We start from the raw sequence: 24,665 nt of genomic DNA, 5'->3' as shown, positions 1-24,665 counted from the left end.
ATAAATATTTTTCTTGCCACTAGAAAAGAGCTAAATAGTATTAATTGCTCTTTTTAAAATCAAGATAATGGGATATTATTAAAAGAACAACTGTTCTGCCTTCTGTTCTTCAGTCTACATAGCAGTGATGGAGGGAAGGGGGCAAACAAGATGAAAATTAATAGCCTTGCTTTTTTCTGATATTGCTAATGTGAAAAAAAACTTACAGCACAATCCTATGGCCCCTTTTCAACTTCCGAAAGCCAGTTTGGTGTGGTGGTTAAGAGCATGGGACTGGGACTCAGTCAATCTGAATTCTAGTTCCCACACAGCCATGGAACTCCCTGAGTGAGTTTGGGCCAGTCACAGATGCTCAGTCCAACCTATCTCACAGGACTGCTGTTGCTATGCAGATAAGATTGAGAGGAGGAGGAGAATTATGTAAGCTGCCTCATGTTTCTTGGAAGGAATGAAAGACAGGATATAAATACACTACACAAACAAGCATCTAGAGGTCCACAGGAGTTTTCAGAGTCCCAATGTTCCAGTGTTGGAAAACATCTTGAATATTCTGACCCTGGACTCGGTGATCAGAGCCCGCTCCCTGCTCCTGCAAACCAATGTGGAAAAGTGGCCAACCTGACCACAAAGAAGAGTTTAGAGAGTGCTCTGTGTGGTGGAAAAGGGAGCAGGCTGGCACTGCCAGGTTCTGAGCTAGTTCAGCATTGCCTCAGCCTCCTGTCCTCCCACTTTGAAGCACTAAAGTTAGGCAACCAAAACTGGCCATCTAGTTGCTTTGCAGAGCAAGTGGACTGTGGAGGGAAGCTTTGCCTCCAAGATCATAGAATATCTGTCATTCTCTAAGTTAAGAAGGTTAAGGACATCCTCATAGGACCACATACTTCATAATCAGCCAAGTGGAGAATTTTAAAACCTGTATTCATGATCCAGAGCTGTGTTTGTGTGCTTTTGCTAGATCAAGGCTGAAAGTCCACCAGCTTTGGACAGCATTAATAATCGAATCAAGTGTGGGTGAGTGGTGGGAGAGTTGGGCTGGAACTCAAGAGATCTGTGCTCTAGCCCCATTCAGCAACGAAGCTCAGCCAGTGACTTAGGGCCAGTTACTCCACCTAATCTATCTCACTGGGTTGTTGATGTGAAGAAGGGAGGAGGAGGGTTATGCAAGCTGTCTTGCAGGAAAGAAAAAGGTGAGTTATAACTATAATAACTAAAATAAACAATGCTAGTTAATAATATTCGTTTTGCTAAACAACCAGATCATTCTTCCCCACCACATCTGATTGGTGCTTTCCAGGGTTTTGGCAGGGCATTCATGTCTGCTGGAATATCTGTGCAGCACAATGCAAACTGCTTGTTCCATGCAGAAAAGTCTGTGGATCAGGGTCAAAGCACTGTATTGAACAGAATCCTGCAAGCTGTGAAAACTGCCTTCATACTAGGCTCTGCTCCCTTGTTCTTATCTTGAGCACTTAGCTACACAGCATGAAACTTTTAATCAGATCTTGATTTTTTTTAAGTCTGATTGTTTAAAATTGTTTTTAAATAGATCTCTGTGTCCCTGTGCGCTATATGTTTAGATGTTCACAGGTATGTGATTTCTATAAGGCATTTTAAGGTTTTATGCATTGTAAACCACCGAGAGAGCTTCAACTATTAACAAATAAAAAATTCTGAGATGGTCAATTTCTTCTGGAAATAAGAAGCTGCCTTATAGTGAATCAGAGCATTGGCCCAGCTAGCTCTATACTGACTACTCTCATTCGCTTCAGCTCTCTGGAGTTTCATACAGGGATCTTTCCTAGTCCTACCTGGAGACACCAGAGATTAAGCCCAGGACCCTTTCCACTTCTGAGTTATTTCCCTTCTTTTTGTGAGAAAAGAGTACTGAGATGTATAGTGCTTTTCTAATGTTTATTTACAAATGTGCACCATTAGCAGAGAGAAGAAGCTTGGCATCCAGTCTAGCAAGTCTAGTCTTTTGAACACCATCAGTTTCCCCAGAGCAACACAAAAAGCTGCCCCCCCCCCATGACCCCAAAGGTGCTCCTGGCAAGAGAGCAGCAAAAGCTCCATCTCCTTCCTCTTCACCTGCCAAACCTGGTCTTTAGGTTTGACCTGCATCCCTTGCTTAAGGAATGACTCTTCCTAAGGGTATTGGCAGACTGGACTATACCTGAATTATTATTCAACACCAGACAGATTCCACTACGAAAACCAAGGACAACAGCCTAATTAAGGGACAGGGCAAGCCATGGGATCCACACAGCTTCTTCTTCCATGAGTGTAGCACTCCTCACCCAGCATCTTCCACCTGCGGCAACTGCCACTCCATTGCCTGATGGTAGACCTGGCTCCAGCCTAAATGCAGTTATGGTCTTCTTACCATCTGGTATACCCCAAGTATTAATTTGAATAACAATATTTATTTTAAGCCATGTTTTAAGTGACTTGATTTTGTTACTTGCCCTCAAAGATGAGCTAAGGGAAATATTGTTCCGCCACTCAACAGATGCAGAGAAACCATGACCACCACTGCAGACCAGTTATCAGATGGCCAGTAATGGCCATCCTAGGCCCCCCCGATGCCCTCATGAAAAATTGCGCAGCTGTGTTTCCATAGACAGCAAGGTGCCCCAAAGTATTTTGAGGACAGTCTTGAATCCACCACATCCAAAGCCCTCTAGCTCCCCAGCCCCAGCTTAGTGCCTGAGGTTCATATAGCAATTTTTCCACCCATTAGTTTCAATGAAAGGGAAAGTTTACCAAGGAGAAAAACGCTGGGAGAGGAAAGGAATCTCCCTCCACTCATATATACCCTTTGCCCTGGTACCCAGTGAGCCAACAGGGTCTCCAGATGGTGGATTGTCTGCCATATCTCTCTCCCACCATGTGGAAACAAATTTTGCAAATCACAGCTAATTCATAGAAGGTGATTAATAGGATGGACTAAATGAGGCCTAAATAAAGGAGCAACAGCATGATAAACAGAAGAATGGCTAGTCGAAGAAACTAAGGCAAAGGGCAAAAAAGCCTAAGGGTCAAGTAAGAGAATGTTTTCGTGCTTAGTTGTGTCAGCATCAGCAGAAATTACTTCTAAGATAACTGTTAGATAAAGAGTGACAGAATGTTAAATCTGCATCCCCATTTTATGATGTCTCCTTTTCACGCTCACAAATAACCTTTCCATGTCTCTAAACTTTGCTCTTTATTCTCAGCTATTAAAAGACTGTGTAAGATGAGGGAGGGGAGGAATCTTGGCCCACGCACAGATCTCTCCCATGCACTCTCTCTCCCAGTAAGGAACTGATGGTCTGAATCTCAATCATTCGTTTGGGTTTCTATTTTCATAGGACAGGTCTTTTTTTCTACAAGCCACATTAGATTGCTCTTTAAGTAATTTCAAGCAGTGATATGCTAACGGTAAGCCTTTTTGTATTGCATACATGTCGCTCTGGAAGTCATTTCACATGAATAGCACCACATCCTCCAGCCTTCCACAACTTGGGGGCCCTCCAGATGCTTTTAACTTCAACTCGCATCAATTTCAGCCAGTATAACCAAAGGCCAGGAATACTTGGAGTTATCACCTAAAATATCTGGAGGGCACCCCTGGTCATAATCAGTCATGTGTTCTTCCTGGGGTGATAATCCTGCATACAGGTTGTACTGCTTTAGTACACAGTTATGGGAACCACTTGCAGAACTGAGAATTCCTCCAGAGCAGTGTGTGTGTGTGTGTGTGTGTGTGCACGCACGTGCATGTGTGTGTTTAGTCTGGAACACAGAAAACTCAATGTCATGGAGAAGGGTCTTAGCTTAATCTTATTTCTAAGATGCCCGTTTTCTATGCGAATTGAATTTATTTTTCATGGAGGCACCTTCAATCATTCAAGCTCCTACAAGATAGCTGAAGGGAGCACTTGAAATTAGAAAGCCGGCTAGCAAGCAGGAAACAGTCAGTCATGCCCCGACAAAGTATGTCAGTCTTGAGTGGGATCTTTGCAAGTAAAGAGATTAGGAATGCAGAGGGAAGAAACCATCAAGTACTAAAGCGATTCTTCTTAGAAGCAAAAAATAAAATGCACTGTCTGTCAGTTGCTCCAAAACAACACCCCTGAACTGTCTCAAAGGAAAAAAAAAACCTCTAGGCAAGTTTGTGAAGCAAAGGCATCCTATAAGTTCCCTGTTAAAAGCCTGTATTGACTGGAAGAGTGGACAGTCTTAGAGAATAGTCTGAATACTTGGAACAAGGTTTGAAGGGCCAGAGAAGGCACACAATTAAGAATGTCCCAAATATGAAAAATGTGCATTCTTGCACAACAGCTCCAAAGACAATACTGACTTAGTAGCATTGACTGCCTGACCTCATTCCAGTAGTATCATACTGTACATTCACTGGTTCCCACTTTATTCCCAGGGCTGAAACAAAGTACTGGCTCTTACCTTTGAATCTCTAAATTTTATTTCATTTTTGTAGCTGACTTGAAGGATAGAATCTTTCAAGGCAGCACCTCCCCCAGCCTGACCCATGTGCTGGATGCCAAGTCTCATCATCCTGAACTGGATGGGGTGATGAGCATCATAGTTTGACACATCTGATGGACATGAGGCCTCAGAAGACAATCCTAAATGGCTTAGTACCAGCATATCATTCCATATTAATTTCCCCCAAAATGAGATCTTTTGGCAAAGAATTATCCCACCACCCTCTGAAGTACACTGGCTAGGTAAAGCAGGCAAAGTCCTTGTAGAAACTGCACCCAGAGTTGGAGATCTGCTCTCCCAGAGGCATGTTTGACCCTTTCCATGCCTCTTTGTGGGACCAAGGTCAAACAGAGGCTATTGCTTAAGCAGCTGATGGTTTATTTTACGCTTCCACTGAAATATATTAACTCTTCTTCTGTGCTTTATTGTATTTTATTTTATGCATTGTGAGCCACCTTGAGTACCTTCCATGAATAATGAAGCAGGATAGAAATGTTTTAGATAAATACGTTCACATAGTCCAGTAAAAATGCTTGCATTCAGAGTTTGGCATTCATTGATTGAATGGCATGGAAATTAATATTGATTCACAAAATTAAGCCTACAAAACCAGCTAAGGTAAGGGCCAATTTGCACTTGGTATGGTATGTGTTATAGTACTCTCATGTACTGCCTTGTAATGCACATGCATCATTGTTTATTTGACAGTGCGCACATAATAAATGCTCTCTGTTGCGCCCAAAAATGTTAAAGAGAAATAAGCTTCCTCTGATTTGTTAGCTTTCCATCAGCCTGCAAAGAAGTTTATAATAGGGAGGAGAGATGCTTTTGAAGAGATAACCACGGTCCCATCTTCCTTTCAAAATAATAGAGTCCTGCAAGAAGACTACATCATATGCATATCTTAACATTTAAACCAAATCGCAGATGCCTTGCATCACTGGATGCAGCTCCATACTTTTCTAGAGAGCTTTTGCTATTGGAGCACTGAGCAGATGCTTTATTTAGTGGAAACATCTTTATTCCACCTTTCTACCAGAAGACTGCAGATCAGGTAAATCAATCAATCAATCAAAAATAGCTTTAAAGTAACAATAACAATACCATTAAAAAACTGCAAATGCCTAAATTCTGCCATTTGAGATTAACTAGTTCATATGTGGGGAAAAAACCTATGAGGATTTTCTCATATATGAACACTGATGTTAAAAGAAAATTGCAGAATCATGAACTTGCAAATTTCCCATTCATATCAATAAGGTGCAACAACATTTAACAAATTGAGAATTAGGCATGCTGAATGGTAAATACGCTCTAATGACAGTTACCTTATATTTTATGAATAGTATATCAACAGTGATGTGTTTTTTACTATTCTACTTTCACTCACTTTGATATGATGCAAGGAACCATTTCGTATCTAAGTCATTTTCTGATCAACAGAGGATTACCACCATAATTTAAGGAATTTATGAATATAAATGCCAATGTGATACAAACATTTTCCAGAGTCAACACAATACATTCAAATTTCATCTGTTTCTTTCTGATTTTGAAAGTGAGATTGGCTGCATTGCTGTTGAAATAATCATCCTATAAAATCTCATCTTATTTGAATGAATTGTTTTTCCTTCATTTTGCATAATGACACTTTTAATGCACTTCCATAAAAATTTTTACTATTGAAATCTTCAGAAAAACTGGGTCAGAAAATGAACAGTCCTACAGTGCCTGCTCAAAAGTCTCACTGAGTTCAGTTGGACATACTTCCAGTTACAGAATTGCATCCTTAAGAAATTTGCCTCAAAAATAAATTTATCATGGAAGATATAGTAGAGAACATTCTCAACTCTCTTTCTCTGGATGATTTTTAAATATCTACAAGATATTTAAATAATGAGCCATTAGCAATGCTTGCCTTCAAAACAAGGGTCTTGTCGGTCACCTACATGACCCATTTAAAACCACATCACCAATGAGCCACAGCCCAACTTGGATGGTAGGCCTGAACATGCTTGCACACTGGCTCCCAACCCAAAATGGCTATTCACTGCAACAGCAAACCACATGCCGGAGATAAAGATACAGTGACCATAGTGCATGGCACACCCAAATAACAAAGTTACCCATTCCCCAGGTCCGCTCTCATAGCACTATTACAGGACAACATACAGCAAAGGACAACACTGGGGATTCATATATCTCCCTGTATTTCCAAGTGATACATGCCAGCAATGCACCGCCATGTTCTGAAAAGGATAAACAGACTAGTCTCTCACTAAAGGATAGATGGACACAAACCTTTAAAATCCACAGTATTTCAACCAATTTTTAAAAAAAAGCAAAATGGGGAATAATATACATTGCCCAATTGAAATTTTGTAACTGTTTCCAGAAGCTTCCGTAATGCACACAATGAGGTATTCCATTCTGGAGCTAAAATAACACCTTTGTGACACAATCAGAAACAATTGGCCCTTGGACTTTGCTACCCACTTAGTTTTCAGAGGGGTAGAAGTTGGACCAATCATGCTGCAATCTATATGCTTGTGCACAAATGGACATATAAAACTGATAGTTTAGCCATACCTTTAACATGTTGCTAGAGGGAACCAACAAGTATATCATGGGTAGGGAACCATATTGGGTCTGGGGATGGGATTGCCCCTCTTCCAGACCCACCAATTCGCTGAATGTCATCAGGGAAAGGGCCTCCAACTTGGCCCATGGACCAGAGACCCCCCAAGCAGTAACAAAATGACAATTAAAGTAATTGGATCTACCCTCTTGTTAAATAATTCTAGTCTATTAAAGGGAATGGACAACAGCCTAGTATACAAGTAGTGAGTGACAATGCCAGCTCTCACCAGAGCTGGGTTCTCCTTCTCCATCTTACTTGACCTTTCAAACTGAGATTTCCAGAAAATCCTCTGCTGAATGTGTTCCACTCAACAATTATCTGTTTATGGGTAGTACTCAATACTGTAGCAACATCACTGAGTGTCCTGAGGCAGTAAGTCGCATCTCCAATCAACTCACGCAGCAGCCAGTCGTAAAACTAAAGACTTTTATTGCTGCTTTCTACAAGGTTTACGATGCAACAGATAAGCTCTAGAGGAGAGCTCCTAGCAACACTGTTGCCCCCTCCTTTCTGAAGTATCTGAGAAGCCCACATGGGATTAGATTTTCCTGTCACGTCTTTCCGTTCATGGGTGGGACAAACCTCTGTCCTGTCGTCTCAATTGGTCCAGACGCAATAGATCTAGACACCTTAAACTTCTCCTAAGTTGGGCGTTTGCCAGATTTACTGTTATGTCTTCTTGTTCTCCCACACTCTGCCCAGCAGCTTCAGAGTCAGGAAGTGGGGGGGGGGCAACTTGTTCAAGCACCTCAGCGTCAGGATGAGGAGAAGCTACTCGTTCAGAAGCCTCATAGTCAGGCTGTGGGGAGGCTATTTGCTCAGAAGCCAAAGAGTCAGTCTGTGAAGGGGCCATTTGCTCAGCAGTCCCAGAGTCAGGCTGCAGAGGGGCCATTTGGGCATCGGGCCCCATGTATAAGTCCCCTCATTTCAATGCCTGATTCTCGCGAGTCGACTGAGCATCCTACTGGTCCATATAATCAAACCAGCAACTGCATAGACACACCCACCTTACCAACTGTCATATCATTAGCTATAGTGCTCTTGGAAAAGTCTTTGTCACCTACAAATCTTCGGTGTACCCAAAAAGGGATATATGAGACAACAAAATGCTAAGTAGTTACTGGGGAATATACCAAGAAACTTTCTAATGATATATAATAATTTAAGGATTAAATGCTTAGTTAATTAGTTGGATCAATCAAATAGAAACCTACTGATATAGTAACATCATGTTCACAAGTTCCATTGTTTTCAATGGACTAACTTAACTAATTACAATCCCTTTAAATCAATGTTAATACAAGTACTAAAATGTACATAACACAGGTACAGTCTTAAAAGACACACCCACTTCTCTCACAAACAGAAGGAAGTACTTCTTAAAACATTCAGCGGCCCACACATACACTCATCTCTAAGATTAACAGAAATATGAGTATATTTTTTTCTCCTTCAACACTACTGTATCATTCATTTGTAAATGTGCACAGATATCATCAACTACTTGCTTAATTGATTAAAACTTAAGAATTACTATTTAAAGTCCTGAATGCTGTCTATGAAACAAAGGTGTTTCTCACTCGGCAATTCTTATGCAAAGGTTGCATTTTGCAATGGATCAGATAAGAACCTTTGTCTTCTTCATATTAGATGGACTTCAGGTATGTCCTTCCATACTCACCTTCTCAAGATTTCATCGTGAAAACAAATGATGAAAGGTCAGCACAAGGCCACTGGCTGAGCACTTCTGTCCTTCTGCTCAAATTTCAAGGGACAAAGAGATCAAGTTTCCTATTCAGCATTTCCTCTGACTGACAGTGAAGCTGCCAGTGACCAGGCCTCCCCTGCGAGCCTCTGTTCAGTTCTTCTTACTTCCTTTACTTAAAGTGCATCTCTCCTTTTATAAAAAATGCTACCATTAAAACATCCAGGTTAATTATCAATGCAAAATATAGAAAGCCAGAAAGAAGAGCGATACCTTTACAGTAAACCTAATAGTTAGGGGACTGCCAGAGGGGTACCAGTGTTGTTCTTGTGGCATCTTAAAGGTTGGTAGATATATTATGGATTTGTGTCCCCTCTTGGTCATGACCTTAATATGGCGAGGGGCTTTGCGAGTGTCAGAGAAGCCAAGAGCAATGCTGCCAGGAGACCAGGCTCTCCCCTATGCTGGCTTCGTAGCAGGATCACCCATGGTGGAATGGTCAAAGCTGAGACACCAGACTAAGATGCATCCATCCTCTTCAGGAATAATCAGCACATCAGCAGAAGAGAATGTCTCCCTGTGGTGGTGATGGGGGCAGAGAAACTTCTACAGGGCACCTAATGGACAGCAGCAGTAGCTGAAGATGACACTGGTGGGGGATCTTTCAGAGACAATGGCAGCAACACCCAACTTAACTCAATCACTGCATACAAATGAACACTTAGTACTGTGCAGAAGGCAATGATAATCCTCTTCTGCATCTTCTTACCCTGAAAACCCTACGATGAAATAATCCAAAGTTAAACAAGTGATAGTTCCAGAAGATGAGATTTCTAGATTGGAAGGCATTCAAAAAGCTACTGGGAAAGAGCAAAGGACACATATGAATAATGTTGGTCCTCATGATGCAATAAGATCAAAGTCTAGTGGTTGACATGCACAGAAGTGAAAGGATGGAATTTTGGAGACTCCTTGTCAAAACTGAGCAGGAACAAATTTCCTCCCAGGATTGAACTACATGACCCAATCCATGGTCTGACTTGGCACTTTCCTGTGTCCCTTCCCAGAATTACTTCCTTCACTGTGGAATCTCCATTTCTTAATGCTTGCAAACATATTTATATAATCACTGCTTTAAGGACCTCTAATGAAGAAGCAATCCCTGCTATAAACCACGTGTATATTTTGGTATGAGCTTACCTCATAGTAGGCAAATCACTTTAAAACATTTTACTTCCCATGTTTTTGATAGTACATGTTTTGCTCCTGAGATGAACACAAAACATTTTGTAGCATCCATTTTAACTTCCCATCTCCTTTTCTGCCATCTTCTAAGCTGCCAAATGGAATATATGAGCAGAATAATCAACTACCAAAGAATTTTCATAATGTTCTTTTCATTCACCCTTTTCACAAAGCAGATACTCTACAACTAAATGCATGAATAAGCAAACAAATGAACAACGAGCATAACAGAGTTTCATTTTTTCCTCCCATTGTCCATAAAATAGGATGATATGAAAGTCAAAACAAAGAGCAAGTTCAAGAACACCATGAGTGGAAAAACTATATAGTTTAAAATTAGAATTAGACATGATATACTCTATGTGGTGTGACAAGTCAGGAGTTAAAAGCAGCATTGGTCTTTGTAGATTGGATGGCAAGTGTCAATTCAAATAACCGTTTTATCTAGATTTTAACACAAAGTGAAAAAGCTGTTTTTTTCTGCCTTGGCTTTTTGCCTTTTAACAGACTGTCTTAATGCAAGGAGCCCCAGTATCAACTCACAAAGTAGTCAAGCAACCAGGCAAAATGGTAGGGGCATTTGACTCTTCCCTTTCTTCTTATACTACGGAACTGTGCATACATCATTATTATTATTATTATTATTATTATTATTATTATTATTATTACTATTATTAACATTTCTATGCCGCCCCTTGCCGAAACCTCGGGGCGGCTTACAACATGATAAAATACATTGAAATACAATAGTACATAATAAATTACCATTAAATATAAAAATACAAAAAATACATTGATTTACAAATATAAAATTAAAATTATCAGTATAAAATAAAAATATAGGGGGAGAAAGAGAAGGAAGAAGAAGTTGCCCTGGCCAGATCATATGTTTTAACAATTGAAATGATGTTTAAATAAAAAGGTCTTTACCTGGCGCCAAAAAACCAGTAACGACGGTGCCAGGCGGACCTCTTTGGGGAGTGAATTCCATAGGTTGGGCGCCACCGCAGAGAAAGCCCTCCTCCGAGTACTTACTCTCCTAATTTCTTTCATGGAGTGTTCCCGGAGAAGGGACTCTCCCGCAGATCTCAAAGGGCGGTCGGGCATATATGGATGTAAGCGCTCCTTCAGGTAGCCAGGACCCAAGCCGTTTAGGGCTTTATAGGCCATAATCAACACCTTGAATTGGGCCCGGGCTTCAATGGGAAGCCAGTGAAGCTGACGGAGGACTGGAGTCATGTGAGCATAATGCCCCATCCCCGTCAGCAACCTGGCAGCTCTATTTTGCACCAATTGAAGTGTTCGGACTGTCTTCAGGGGAAGCCCCACGTAAAGCGCGTTACAGAAGTCTAGGCAGGAAGTCACCAGCGCGTGTGTCACCGTCGCCAGGCAGTCGTACTCCAGGTAGGGGCGCAGCTGATTAATCAGCCGAAGCTGAGGGAAGGCGTTCCTCGCTACCGCTGTCACCTGAGCTTCCAAAGAAAGCTCCGGGTCGAGGAGTACTCCTAAGCTGCGGACCTTATCCCTAAGAGGGAGTGTTGCACCATTCAGGACCAGGTCAAATCCACCCTCTCTGAAACCCGATCCACCAACCAACAGGACCTCCGTCTTGTCTGGGTTGAGTTTCAGTTTATTGGCCCTTTAAAATGAACAAATGAACAAATACCTATAAATTTCCACCTTCTCCTGAGAACCCACTTAGGTTTCCAAATAAATTCAGCAAAATTTTAAGAAATATTTACAAAGGTAGAAAGTCAGCTCCTGTGGCGGGGGGTGGGGGGTGGAGAGGTATCCATTTTGCAAAGGATGCCACAGTTGTAACACTATTTATTTAATTAATGTATAGACTGCACCAATAGCCCCGTGAGGGATCTCTGAGTGGTGTATATTTGCATTAAAACCACACACACACACACACACACACACACACACACACACAGAGAGAGAGAGAGAGAGAGAGAGAGAGAGAGAGAGAGAGAGAGAGAGAGAGAGAGAGAGAGAGAGAGAGAGAGAGAGAGAGAGAGAGAGAGAGAGAGAGAGAGCGCGCGCGCAATAAAATTAGTAGTTAAAATACCTGGAAAATAAAACCAACTGTTGAAGAAATCTGATTGCTTATATGCACCTCTGTGCTAAGGTCAGATCTCTGTTGGTATTGGCTGTTGGTTCAAGAGGATGGGAATTGGTGGCTTGTATAGGAGCTGCTGGGGCCATTGGTTTGCTCCTCAGGTAGTGAAGATAAAGCTGCCAGCATTGCAATCTCAATTGCCCTCATTTGCAGGCCAAAACACACAGTGATCCCTGAGCCTCAGTGGCAATTTTACAGCTGGGTTTCAGTGGAAGCAGAGATAGAGCAAGTGTGGGTGGCTAATCCAGAGTGGAGAGCCGTGCAGCAAGACATCAAGGATGCCCACTGATGCTTGTTGGCAAAGGGAAATACGGGGAATTCATTTTGGACATCAGAGACCCCATCAGATAATTTAGGGGCATTTTGGATATGAGTGAGCAGGAAATTGGGGAATGAACCAGGAGATGAGGACTGCTCCAGGCAGTCGAAAGTGGCTTGGATAGAGAACCTCTTTTCAAGGGTTAGAGGATCCATGGTGAGATGGGAGCATTTTGAAGGAGGAAGCTAGACGTGTAAAATGGGGATGAACCAGGGACTGTTACAGGTGGACCATAAAGGTGAATGAGTGTGTACTCTGGGCTCCAGTTTGGGGAGAATGGAGTCCTTTACTGGTTAGCATGACTGGATGGACGTGTGATATCTGAGATCACAAGAGGAGGCCCAAAGGATACTGGAGCAGTCATGCTACACTGGGTTGGCACCCATGTATGTGAGGATGGGTGTGTAACCCTTCCTGTCTATTTTTTCTTGAAAATGGGGGTGTGGGGAGATTCTCCAGTTATCATAAGGAAGGTTCAGGAGTGGCAGTAGAAATAATAAAGTGAGGGGATGTACCCTGCCAGGATCATTATTCACGAAGACATGCTAGAGACATACCAGTAACGGAGGAGTGCTGCGCAGGAAAGGAGCTGAGGAGTCCAACAAGAGGAGAGGATTGGAATAGCCTCCTTTGCAGTGTCTGCCCACATATATCTAGCACATCTTCAGGAGCAAACGGCCTGTGCAATAGTGGCTCTTGGGAATGCTACTATGCGCGCACTAGGGAAGCCGGCTGGAGAGATGCAACAAAGGGAGGCATATACACCACAAAATAGGGTGGCTCTGGATTATGTTTTAGTCCTAAAGGAGGGGCCTGTGGGGTGATTGGACACACCTGCAAGATGGATTTAGACACAACAGACGTCAACGAAGACTTAAGAGCAATCCAACAGGTAATACCAGGGATCAAAATAAGGCAGGAGTCAGGAATAGGAGAATGGCTGACATAATTGCTCCCCAACTTTATGCGGTTGGAACACCTGTTTTCATATTGGGGATGATAGCAATAAGCATAATCTGCTGCATTTGCCTACAATGTATACTGGTCTGCACCCCGTGTAATAAAGGGGATGCGTTTGGGGAAAAATGCACAGACAAGGAGGAAATGATTAGGATGATGGTACCAAGATTTAAGAATTAGGAATTGTTGTTTCAAATCAGGGTGAAGGAAAGAAAAGGGAGGAATTGATAGGTGTGAAGGGATGATTTGAAACAAGGGGGTAGAGAGATTTAAAAATGTAACAAAGAAAATTACTGAGCCCAAAGGAGGGGAGGGGTTAAAATCAGCACAAGGTGTGGGGAAACAGGCAGGAGGGCCAAATACTTCCTGATTGTTTATTGACAAGCTTGGCAGAACAAAATGAGCCAATTGTAGCTCACCAGGGGCAGGGCTGGATTGGGAAGAAGGGCCGGTGTTGGAATAGTGTGGGGTAGGTGGGCAGAAAGATTGCAAACTCCTGGTACCCCAGCCAATGAGGGGAAAGGAGGAGGGAAGAAGTGGCCGGGAGCAGGGTTCAAAAGTGGGGTGGGGGGAGTGAACATGTGCTCAGGTGAACAGAAGAATGCAAAGGAAATAATTTTTTTCTGTTCCCTTCATTGCAATAAAGTTTTAAAAAGAACTTTCTGCATGCTTGGAATATTTTTCTCTTCTGATGGAAAGGAAAGAGTGAACATAACAATTTCATTTTCAAAGGCAGTCCCACAGAGAGAGTTTTACTATAGTCCAACTGGGATGTTACCAAAAAATGGTAACTATGGCCAGGTAGTGCTTGAGTTGGTATATCAACTGTAGCTGAAGGAAGGTGCTCCTGGCCACTTTGTCTACCGGAGACTCAAGTGATAGTTCCAGGTACAAGTGCACCCCAAGCTATGGACCCTGTCCTTTAGTGGGCATGTGACCCCATCCAGGAAAGGATGAAGGTCCTCCAAACTGTCAGATAATCCGCCAGCCGACTGTACCTCTAGCTAAACAGAAATCATGGGTTTCTGCTTGCTGTGATATTGGGGAAGAAGGTCATTCCTTGTAGCCAAGGTAACTGACCTCAAGAATCTAAAAGGGGCAGAAAGGCTGATGGATGAGAGACCTTCAGGGACTAATACAATTGTCTGACTCCTTGGGTGGCAGCTCCTCTGTTGTCATGAAGAATCTTGAGGATGGAGGGCATCATTCTGAGGGAATGGGAAGCTATCTCTTAGAGAATATTTATTTGAACTGAGGATGTGCCTCAAAGGGATGGGAGGGATGAAAGGCAAGGTGGTAGTAGGAAATTTGGTCATTAGACATAGAGACAGCTGGGTCTGTGACAGATACATACACCAAAGGGTAAATTGCCTGCAGACACAAAGGTTAAAGATACCACATGTTGTCCAATAGCTTTTAAGATAGTACTGGAGTACAGCCAGCAATCCACGTTGGTACCCATGACTAGGGAAATGTAGTCTTTCGTGCCTGGAAGACAAGTTATGTCCCTAGGTAGAAGGTTGAGATCCAGAACCAGCAAGGTGGCTTTCTCTAAAATGCTGCCTGTTCCAAGCTCAGGCCCAGCTGGATAGATGAAGCTGCAGGTTTTCAATGCATGGATGAGTTAGTGGTATAGGGAAGAGAGGTTCTAATTTATTAGTCCCAGGGGAACATTTTCGGACAAGCCAAACTTGTGCAAGAGAGATGAATCAAAAGAGAACAGAGTGGTGGCACTAAACTCATTAAGGTGGTAGAGCAGCTCTTAAGCTGAACTCTGGGGAAAAGCCAGCAGGAGCTAGGAGGCATCCAGTGCAGGTGAAATCATCCACTGGAGATGAAAATGAAAAAGAGTTGATTGCCCAAATGTGGAAAGGGAGGAAATGTGCCATTAGCATAAGACAGTACTGCTCATGAGCAAATGGGCCACTATTTGGCAAAAATCTGGCTGATCCAGATTGTGACCACAGTGTGTATGCTGAAGGAATGCTTCATCCCACACACACTGGAGTTCCAATCCAGATCAGAGGCCCTGCACTCACTCAGGAGTAACAAAGGGGAAAGGACATCACGGCTAGCGACTGCAAAAGAGCAATCTGTGTTTTGGCCTTTGGTTCCCTTTATGGAAGAAGGAACATTCGAGAGACTGAGAGCACTCTCCTCTAGTCTTCTGATATTGTCTGGGAGGCATAAGACTATGCAGAGATCCAGGTCTGAGGTCCAACTGCAGAGCTGGGATCCCAAACACAGAGGCCCCACACTGGCCCCCTCACAGGCAGTGCAGACAGAACCATGCTAGCTGCCTTGGGGAGAAAGGAAAGGGTCATGGTGAGGAGCAGGGAGGAGGGAAGACTGAGGCTGAGGACTTACGCCATATCTCAGTGACGCTCAAGCCCCCTTCCTTCCCCCTTTGCACTGCTTCATCTAGATGGCTGAAAATGGCAGGGTAAGCGAAATGAGAGGACAGAAATCGCTCCTACCCTGCTTTGTGTGCTGTATCGAATGCACATAAACCTCCAAAGGAGTTGGAACCACCTGCAAAGTGAGCCAAGCCCAGAGGAAGTCTGTGAATACTCACAGACCCCGTTGCACAACTGGCAGCCTTCGCCATTAGGAGCTGCTGCAGGAAGCAGATAAGGGCTGCTGGGCCCTTCCCAGAGACCTACCTTCTTCCCCACTAGCTGCTGCCAGCAGCAGTGCACCCAGGAAAGAGGCACCACGAGTGGGCATTCCAGGCACCCTTCCTGGCAAGCACCCTTCCTTCCCATGCACTGGGGACAGTATGCAGGGGAAAGGGGTGCTGATTGTGCAGGATTTGGGTATTGGACCCGGGTGAGCACCCCGGAAACACTGGCCATGCTTGCCAGGAACTCGGACCACAGGTTGCTGCAAAGCAGACTGGAGCCTGGGAATCCAGCAGATTCCTACCCCGAATCAGATTGCTCACGCAGCTCTGGTTGGATCACACCCTTAGTCTTCCCTTGCCAAACAGCTGGTCTCTCAGCCAGCAGCATTTTAAAGCATTTTACAGCACTGGCTGTTAGATTGGGAGGGACGACCAGTCCAGCATGGAGTTACCCACCCAGCCAAGGATACATGCTAGAGCGGTTCAGACAACATACCCTAGTTGTGGTCATAGAAATTTAGGGGGCAATTTCATGTTCCTTCTCTAAGAGAAGGGAACATTCTGTAAAAGTTTCTCATATACAGGTATAATGTTTCTTATATAGAGGGAATACACCACAGCCTCTTCCTTTATTCCCCAAAGGTTTTTATTATTGCCTGTTTGTTTTATATTTTTGTTGAGGGCTGTGGAAGTACGAAGTGGAGGAATTGTGCTGTTCCTGCAAGAGCAGCAACTTGGTTGGCAACCTGGCCCTGTTGTACATTTATTTATTTATTTATTTATTTATTTATTTATTTATTTATTTTTCGATTTATATCCTGCCTTTTTCCTACAAAGGGCTCAAGGCAGCTTACATCATTCTCCTCCCCCATCTTATCCCCACAACAACAACAACCCTGTGAGGTAGGTTGGGCTGAGAGCCCGTGACTGGCCCAAAGTCTCCCAGTTGGCTCCATGGCTGAGCGGGGACTAGAACCCATATTGTCTGAGTCCCAGTCCCATGCTCTTAACCACTACACCACACTGGCTCACACTGGTACATCTTCTGTAATGTCCCATACTTACTGTCATTCCAGAGAAGAGAGGCTATGCAGCCAGCAAATAGAATAATTGAAGTGAGGAAAACTGAGGAAGCTACAGGCTGCCAGAGAGGTGACTGTACTGTGAAAGGCAGGAGTGTCATACCCATTCCTCAGCTACCTGGTATGGTAAGCACAAGAACCCCAAACCCAAGCCATGATAATTTTGCCAAAAGGTTCTCTGCTCTTAAATTACTTCTCAGAACCGAAGGAGAAAGGTCAAAAGAAACACAGGAAAAATCAGTGCTGCACTAATATATAGGCCATTTCTTTCTAATTTTCATAGTTTTATCAAGGCATTTAGCTCTGTCTAGACTGCCCTGCTCTTAAAGTGAATTTATTTCATACTGGAAGAAGAGGTTGAAGAAGGGAAGCATAGAACAGGAGGGAAACTTTCTTGAAATTAAATAAATATATAGGCCCATGTATTCTGCAAAATCTAATCATCAAGAATGACATAAATTTTATAGTAACTATTATTGTTTCTCCACATTTTTTTAAAAAAAATCCCAAAACTGCCTTTCTTTTCTAGAAAGCATGTTAGAAATTCTAGCATCTACTGAAGTAAAGTAATATTGACAATGTTCTGTGAAAAAAATCACATAGTTCTGGCCCAATTTGCATAGTGTAATCTTTTCACGAGCATGAAAATGCATGATTTCTGTTTTTTAAAGAAAATAATGAAATAATAAGGGATTGCATTAAATCTGCATCACTAAGTTCATTTTAATATATACTTCAAAAGCCGGATGAATTTATAAACTTTGCTAACAAGCTGTGATGATGTCAGAAGACTAGCTTGGGACAGAAAAAATTTAAAGGGGGACAGAATTCCCAGGTTTCAGTAAAGCCTATGGAAAATGCTGTTGTTGTTCAATGTTGCCAAGTTGCCTCTGACTTATGGCAACCACATGAGTGAAAGCTCTTCCTGTGGCTCTTTCATCCCTCTGCTGCAGCTCTGTCGCTCAGAATATGCATCACAACCGCCAACATGCAACACCCGCCAGCAAGCGATTTATTGTGCTTTTCCACCCCCGGTAGGCCAACCATGGATAAATCCAAGAAAAGAAAAGTTTCAGAAGAAAACAGAACTTTTAATGGTATGTGGGCGGATTCATTTGGTTTCACTGCTAACGAGACTGGTTTACCAGTATGCTTAATATGCGCTGAGAAATTGGCAAACAACAAAAAGTCGAATGTTGCAAGACATTTCCAGAATAAACACACAGTCTTTGCTGAAAAATATCCGGATGGAGATGAGAGAGAAAAGGTCATTTTGGAACTGATGAGGAAGTTGATCTGAGCAAAAATCATTTCAAGAGGTGGATCAAGTCTCCAAATTCAACTACATAAGCTAGTTTTGTGGCCGCTCAGGAAATAGTCAGGCACGGGAAGCCGTTCACAGATGAAGATTATATAAAAGAATCATTCATTGATTTCATAAATGCAACACACATAGCATAAAGGTAAAAAACAATATATGCAGTGTTATCTTCATTTTAGATGTCAAAAGGGTTTTGCAGCTCCCAGTGTTTTCTTTTCTGTGGGAAACGGGTCCAAAGGGCTCTTTGAGTGTTTAAGGTTGCCGACCCCTGGTCCAGGTGTTTGGTCTACAACTTCCATCAGCTGTAGACAGTGACACGGATGGTGAGAAATCATGGGAATTAGAGGCCAAGACATCTGGAGAACTACAAGCTGCCCATCTCTGCTCTAGGCAGAGAGCTTAGAGTTTTGGCATGAGGGGACCAATATATCTGAAGCAGGGCCTCTTCTGAAGTCTGGGGTGCTTAATAAGGCTGATTGTTGGGGAGAAGCCCTACTATGAGAAACCTAAGTGCTCTTTTTCAAGCAGCTCTATCCCCTGAAGAGAATGGAGCCATTTCCAAGCCAAATGCTAAATCAGTCTGTGGAATGCTTGTTAGATCTCCGAACAACAATTCTCTTTCCATTCAGCTCAGCAGCAATTGATGGCATTCTGTACCTAATGCTTTTAACAGTCATGACAAAACTCTCAACCTTCCACCAATAGCTACGTTTGTGCAGCAACAAAACCCCTCCTAGCCTTCCTCCTTCCATCACCATCTTGTATATTAGCATTCAAAGGTGCTTTGTAGCTCACTGCCCTGGCATGGCCAAAAGAGAACACAGTCTGTGAATATGATCCCTGGCATCAAGGGACATATTCAGTAGAGACCATCTCGATTGCTCTCGAGCAGCCGGAAGGCAAGGGCAGCCTCAGAATGCAATACTGAGTATTAGTGGCAGAACTTCAAACCACATTTGAAAATCAGTAAACTTTGTCTGTGCAATGTTGCTCCACAGTGGTAGAAAAGGGGAAAAAAGTAAACCAAGAAGAGAGTGTAGAAGTTCTTTAATGTGATGACATGAAGACAGTTCCACTTTGATTTTCAAAGGCTTCCTTTCTTTGCTTCATTTATAATCTTGTAATGCAGAACTTTTATGTTTTTGTGCACATGGATTTCTTTTAAGGGGCATGGGCTGCATCTCTCTTTGATCCCCCTCTGAAGAGCTGCAGCTCACCCAGTCTGAAAAATGTATACCACCTGTGGAACTTTTAAAATACAAATGTAGATACAGCACAAGCCCCGACATTTCTGTTTATTATGAGGTGTGCTTCTCAGTGGCTGTTTTGAAAAAGACTGAAGCTTGAAAAGAAGTGCAGTCACTGTGCCTGCAGAGATCAAAGCTCCAGTGCTTGTCTCTAATCCAAAGAGAAGTAGATTCAGTTTAGGTTCATGGATGTGGAAAGTGAAGCAGTGCTATTTCTCCCTTCCATATGAACACACTGGAAAGACACTGGTCCCAATGGTGGTGGTGGTGGTGGTGGTGATCATCTAGCCAAGATCTCTTCCTTGAGTCCTGCATCACATTCCTGCCCCACAACCCACCGTTGCACTGCCAGGCTTGCCACTGAAAGTCAGAAACATGGCAATGTGGCAACAGAGTGGTGGGAAGATCATTCATCTTTGTTTACACTACACAGAAAATGGAAGTCCCAAAACCAGAGCGATGTCAATGGCCCACACCACGCAGATCGGAATTTGATTTGGCATCACCAGAAAAGGATTCCTTTCCTTTTATGCCGTGGGAGGGGATGTCGTTGTGCCTGGGCTGGAAATAAGTGTGACACACATAGGGGTGTCCAGATCAGGAAAAGTTGATGAATTCACCAGAGTTCTCTGAATTCCATCAAGCTGTTCACTCCTGAAGCTCACTCAGACTTGTGCTTGTATGAAAATGCAAGCTTTGGTTTTTTTGGGGGGGGGGATCCCCCTTTCTACATGAAAATTTGTATGTAATCTTAGGGCAAATCTTTCCAAATGTTCATATCAATTGTGTGCATCTTTGAAATGCATGCATTCTTTTCCCATTAAAGCACATTTGTGTGCAGTTTTCAAATGTATGTACACAGCTGAATGCATTGATTTTCTTTCACAAATCGTATTGTGAGCTTGGGAATGTTTGGACTTCAACTACCAATTCCAGACAAGTCTGTGTTTGACCAGGAAGGTATGAACTGGGAAATCCATAATATCTTGCAGTGAATTTTTCAGACATCCCTGGGTACACTTGAAATCTTCCCACAGCGCTTTGACACCAGTGGGGTAGAGCCCAAGAGGCTCTTTGAGCCCCCTCTTCATGTCTTCTGTCTCTTTCCTTTGCTGTCGCTAACCCACCTTCCTCTGGCAGCAATGCAAGAACAGCTGGCCACGAATGGCCCCAGCAAGTATCTATTTTATTTACCTGCCTGCAGATTGGCCTTGCTGGTTTTTTTCCCACCTATTCTGTAGTGTCAGTCAAAGCAGAGTACCTGCTGATGAGGTGAATCAGGGTGATTAGGCAGGGCTGTATGGGAAATGGTCAGTTATATTTTGTTAGATGCCTCAACACCCTTAGACAGCTTTATGGTGATCCCCAGAGTTACTGCTCAGTGTTGTGGGACCTGTGGTACTCATGGTACTAATTGCCTTTGAAGCTAACCTATACTGCCCACTCAGCAGGAGTGGATAGGGAAGGACCCCACGTATCTGCCCCCATATATTTTTGGATAAAATTGTCACCCCTCACAGAAAGCAGCGGTAAAATTGTCCATGCCCATGCTTGTTCCCTGAGGACCCCTTAAGAGTTAGCTTCTGCAGAATCATTTTCCTATGTAGATCTTCTTGCAGCTTGAAAACGTGGCCCTAGTCCAGGTACCGGTGTCTCAACTCCTTGTTACCAATTCTGGACACAAGCACATCCCAGGAAGCTTTGCCAAGAACCATCGGGACATTGCCTTCAGAATGATCCTGACTCAGGACCCAAATAATTATTTCATGCATACCTGGTGGGGCTGTTGATCTCCCTCTGTCAAACCAACACCTGTGTCATTTTTCAAATGACACAAGCTAATTTTGGGCTGTTGGACAGGATCTCAATACTCATCTAATCTGCTTTCCAGTGCTAACAAGACTTCTTGAACCTCATCCAAGCTCAAGCCATGTTCTTCTAGATGCCTTCTCTAACCTGATCCCCTTTATATTTCTTGGACAACAACTCCCAGCATCCCTGGTCATCATCAACATTAGCTGAGGCAGTTGGAATTTCATGTCCAACCGTTCATAGACATTGTACAACAATCTTGCCATTCCTCCTTAACCTCTTTGGTTTATTTTTGAGTGAGCAAAAATAGCAGAACAAATGGTAGGAAAACAGAGCCAGATTATGAGTGCAAAATGCTATCATCTGAATTCCCTGTAAACTTCATGAATGAATCAGGAAAACAAACACTTGCATGGAAGTGCCTTCATTTATTTGTGTACCACTCTTACTGATGGGACACTTTTCCTTTTATGGGAATTTTGATGCCAGGAAGTCTGTCTTATTTGAGCTCAAAAGACTTCCTCCCCACTTCCACAGAGATGATTAGAAGCCGACTGGGTTGTGGGGTTTCCATGTACGACTGTCTCTAAGTCAAGATGCTGTTTCTGCATTTAAAAAAGGTGTGCAAATCAGCACCTGAATTGCACATGACTATTCTTACGTGATTTGTGCAAATCCCATGAGAACCATGTGGTTTTAGGGTGCCAATTTGTGCAAATTAGTCCATTTTATGCAAAGTTCCTTTTTATTGCAGTCCATCTTGAGATGGAATTCATGATCTGGCTTCATTTACACCACAGCAAGTCAGTGCCAGCACAAGACTGGCAGAATCTAGGCAGCCAAATAATGAAAATTTGTTAGATTTTCAAGCCTCATCAGATTCCTCATTCCTTCTTCATTTTCCTACATTTTTTACCAATGCATATTGAATTGGATGCATCTCACATCTAAGTGGAATATATTCTAAAGAGCCAAAGAATTCCTTCAGGCTCAGTGAGAATGTTTACTGGCTATATAATGGATAACTTCATCCATTCCTAATGAAGTTTGCTCCACAAACCTGACCAGGGACAGGTGAGCTCAAAATTTCACGGGGCTAAATAGTATTAGGAGGAGATGAATAAAGGCATGAGCAAAACAGGGCATCCAGAGACGAACAAGACAGACCTTATGCAGTGGCTGTGGGGGAATCAGAAAATCACCATGTGCTGAATTTCCATCATAACTTCTTGAAACCCTGCTGATCATGTGAAGGTAGAAGACAAAAAACAAAACAACCCAGCTAGGGATTGTGGATTGGCCTGCACCAATGGATGGAATGATCTCCGTTAGGGATAGGTTAGAACTTATTTTTTGGCTTCTTAGTATTCCAGGCTCAAATGTAGTTCACCCCAAGTGATGAGATTAAGAAAATAAAATGCACGGCCTATACATTCTGCATCCCTGCAACTGATGAGGAGGCTTTGGGACTGCTGGAGAGTGGACTGCTTGCAACTTTAGCACTGTCTTCAAGCAAACTTCTCTCTCCTCCAGATATGCACATCAGTGCTTTGCCAATTTTAAGTGGTCTTGGATGAGACTAATTATCTGGACCCATTTCATTCAGGCTAGGCTTGCCAGGAAAACAGCTTTGGTCACCCAGTATGATGACCCATGCTGGCAGAGAGACAACGGTGCATGATGCTATTGATTCTCCTGGATCTCTTTCAATACTGTTGGGCATGGTATCCCTCTGGGACAACTCTCTGTCTGTGTTCACACAACACGACAAGGACGCCTGTATGGTTTCCACATTTTGTGCAAGGTTTTTACCATGAACTACACAACAGACAATCAAGTGGCTTTGATTTATCACTTGTTCAGTCTTCCACACTCAGTCCTCCCACTTTGGCATATATCCCATCAGCCACCATGACTGAAATTCAATTCCAGTGTGCATCATTCCCTGCCTAGGTCAACTACCTCTCCCTCATTAGTCCACACCTAAGTTGCTGCTCCCTCTAGAGGACTGTGTGGTCATTGCATACTAGGAATGTGGAAACCAGACAATGGACTGGATGAAGACTAACAAACTGAAGCTCAATCCAGACAAGATTGAGGTGCTGTTAGTGGGTAGTTCCTCTGATCAGGTAGAGGGTATTCAACCTGTTCTGGATGGGGTTGTGCTTCTGTTGAAGGAGCAGGTTCATAGCTTGTGGTTCTCCTTGATGCATCTTTGGCTAAGGTGGAATAGAATGCCTTCTCCCAGCTTCAGCTGGTGGCTCAGCTGCTCCCCTATTTGGACTGGGATAGCCTGGCTTCACTAATCTTTGCACTGGTAATCTCTAAAATAAATTACTGCAATGCACTCTATGTGGGATGTCCTTGAAGAAATTAGAATCTGCAGCTTGTGCAGAATGTGGAAGACAGATTAATAACTGGGATATAACAACTTACATCCAAACATGTAAGACACCAACATTGCATTGGTGCCCTATAGGTTTCTGAGCCCTGCTCAAGGTGCTGGTTTTATCCTGTTCAGATTTAAATTGCTTGGGAACACAACATTCAGTGCAGTGCTTCTTCCAGCCATGATCTATCCAGACATTATGTTCAGTAACTGGGGCCCTTCCTGTGAGTGCCAACCCTGAGGGATGATTGGTGTGCAGCAAAAAGAGGGAAGGGTTTCTCTGCGGTGGCCCCTCATCTAGGGAATCGCCTCACTCATGGAGGCCTGCCTGGTACCAACCTTGTTTGATTCCAGCTTAAAATGGCCCTTTATGCAGAAACTTTTAAAGATAGGCGTGGATATTCAAGGCCTGAAGGGATTACCCATCCCAAGTTTCCCTTTCAAATAGCTATTCTTTATTGTTTGCTGTTTAAACTGTTTCAGTTCTGTTTTAACATTTTCATCTTTCAAAAATATTTATGGTATTGTTTTTATAAACTGGCATAAACTTCCCAAAGAGGTATAGCAATGTAAAAAGCAAGTAAATACATAAATATCAACTCCCTCTTCCCTCTGGTCTCTCTTTCATTCCTCTGGTCAGTCAGGACCAGAGAAGTTCCTCAACTCAAGAAAGGAAGACAAGCCAAATTCAATAATTTTACTATGACAACT

The sequence above is a fragment of the Varanus komodoensis genome, unplaced genomic scaffold (assembly GCF_004798865.1).
Source record: "Varanus komodoensis strain SLA01 unplaced genomic scaffold, ASM479886v1 scaffold11, whole genome shotgun sequence".
NCBI lineage: Eukaryota > Metazoa > Chordata > Lepidosauria > Squamata > Varanidae > Varanus > Varanus komodoensis.
The sequence above is the reverse complement of the archived record's forward strand: the minus strand, read 5'-3'. Positions refer to the sequence as shown.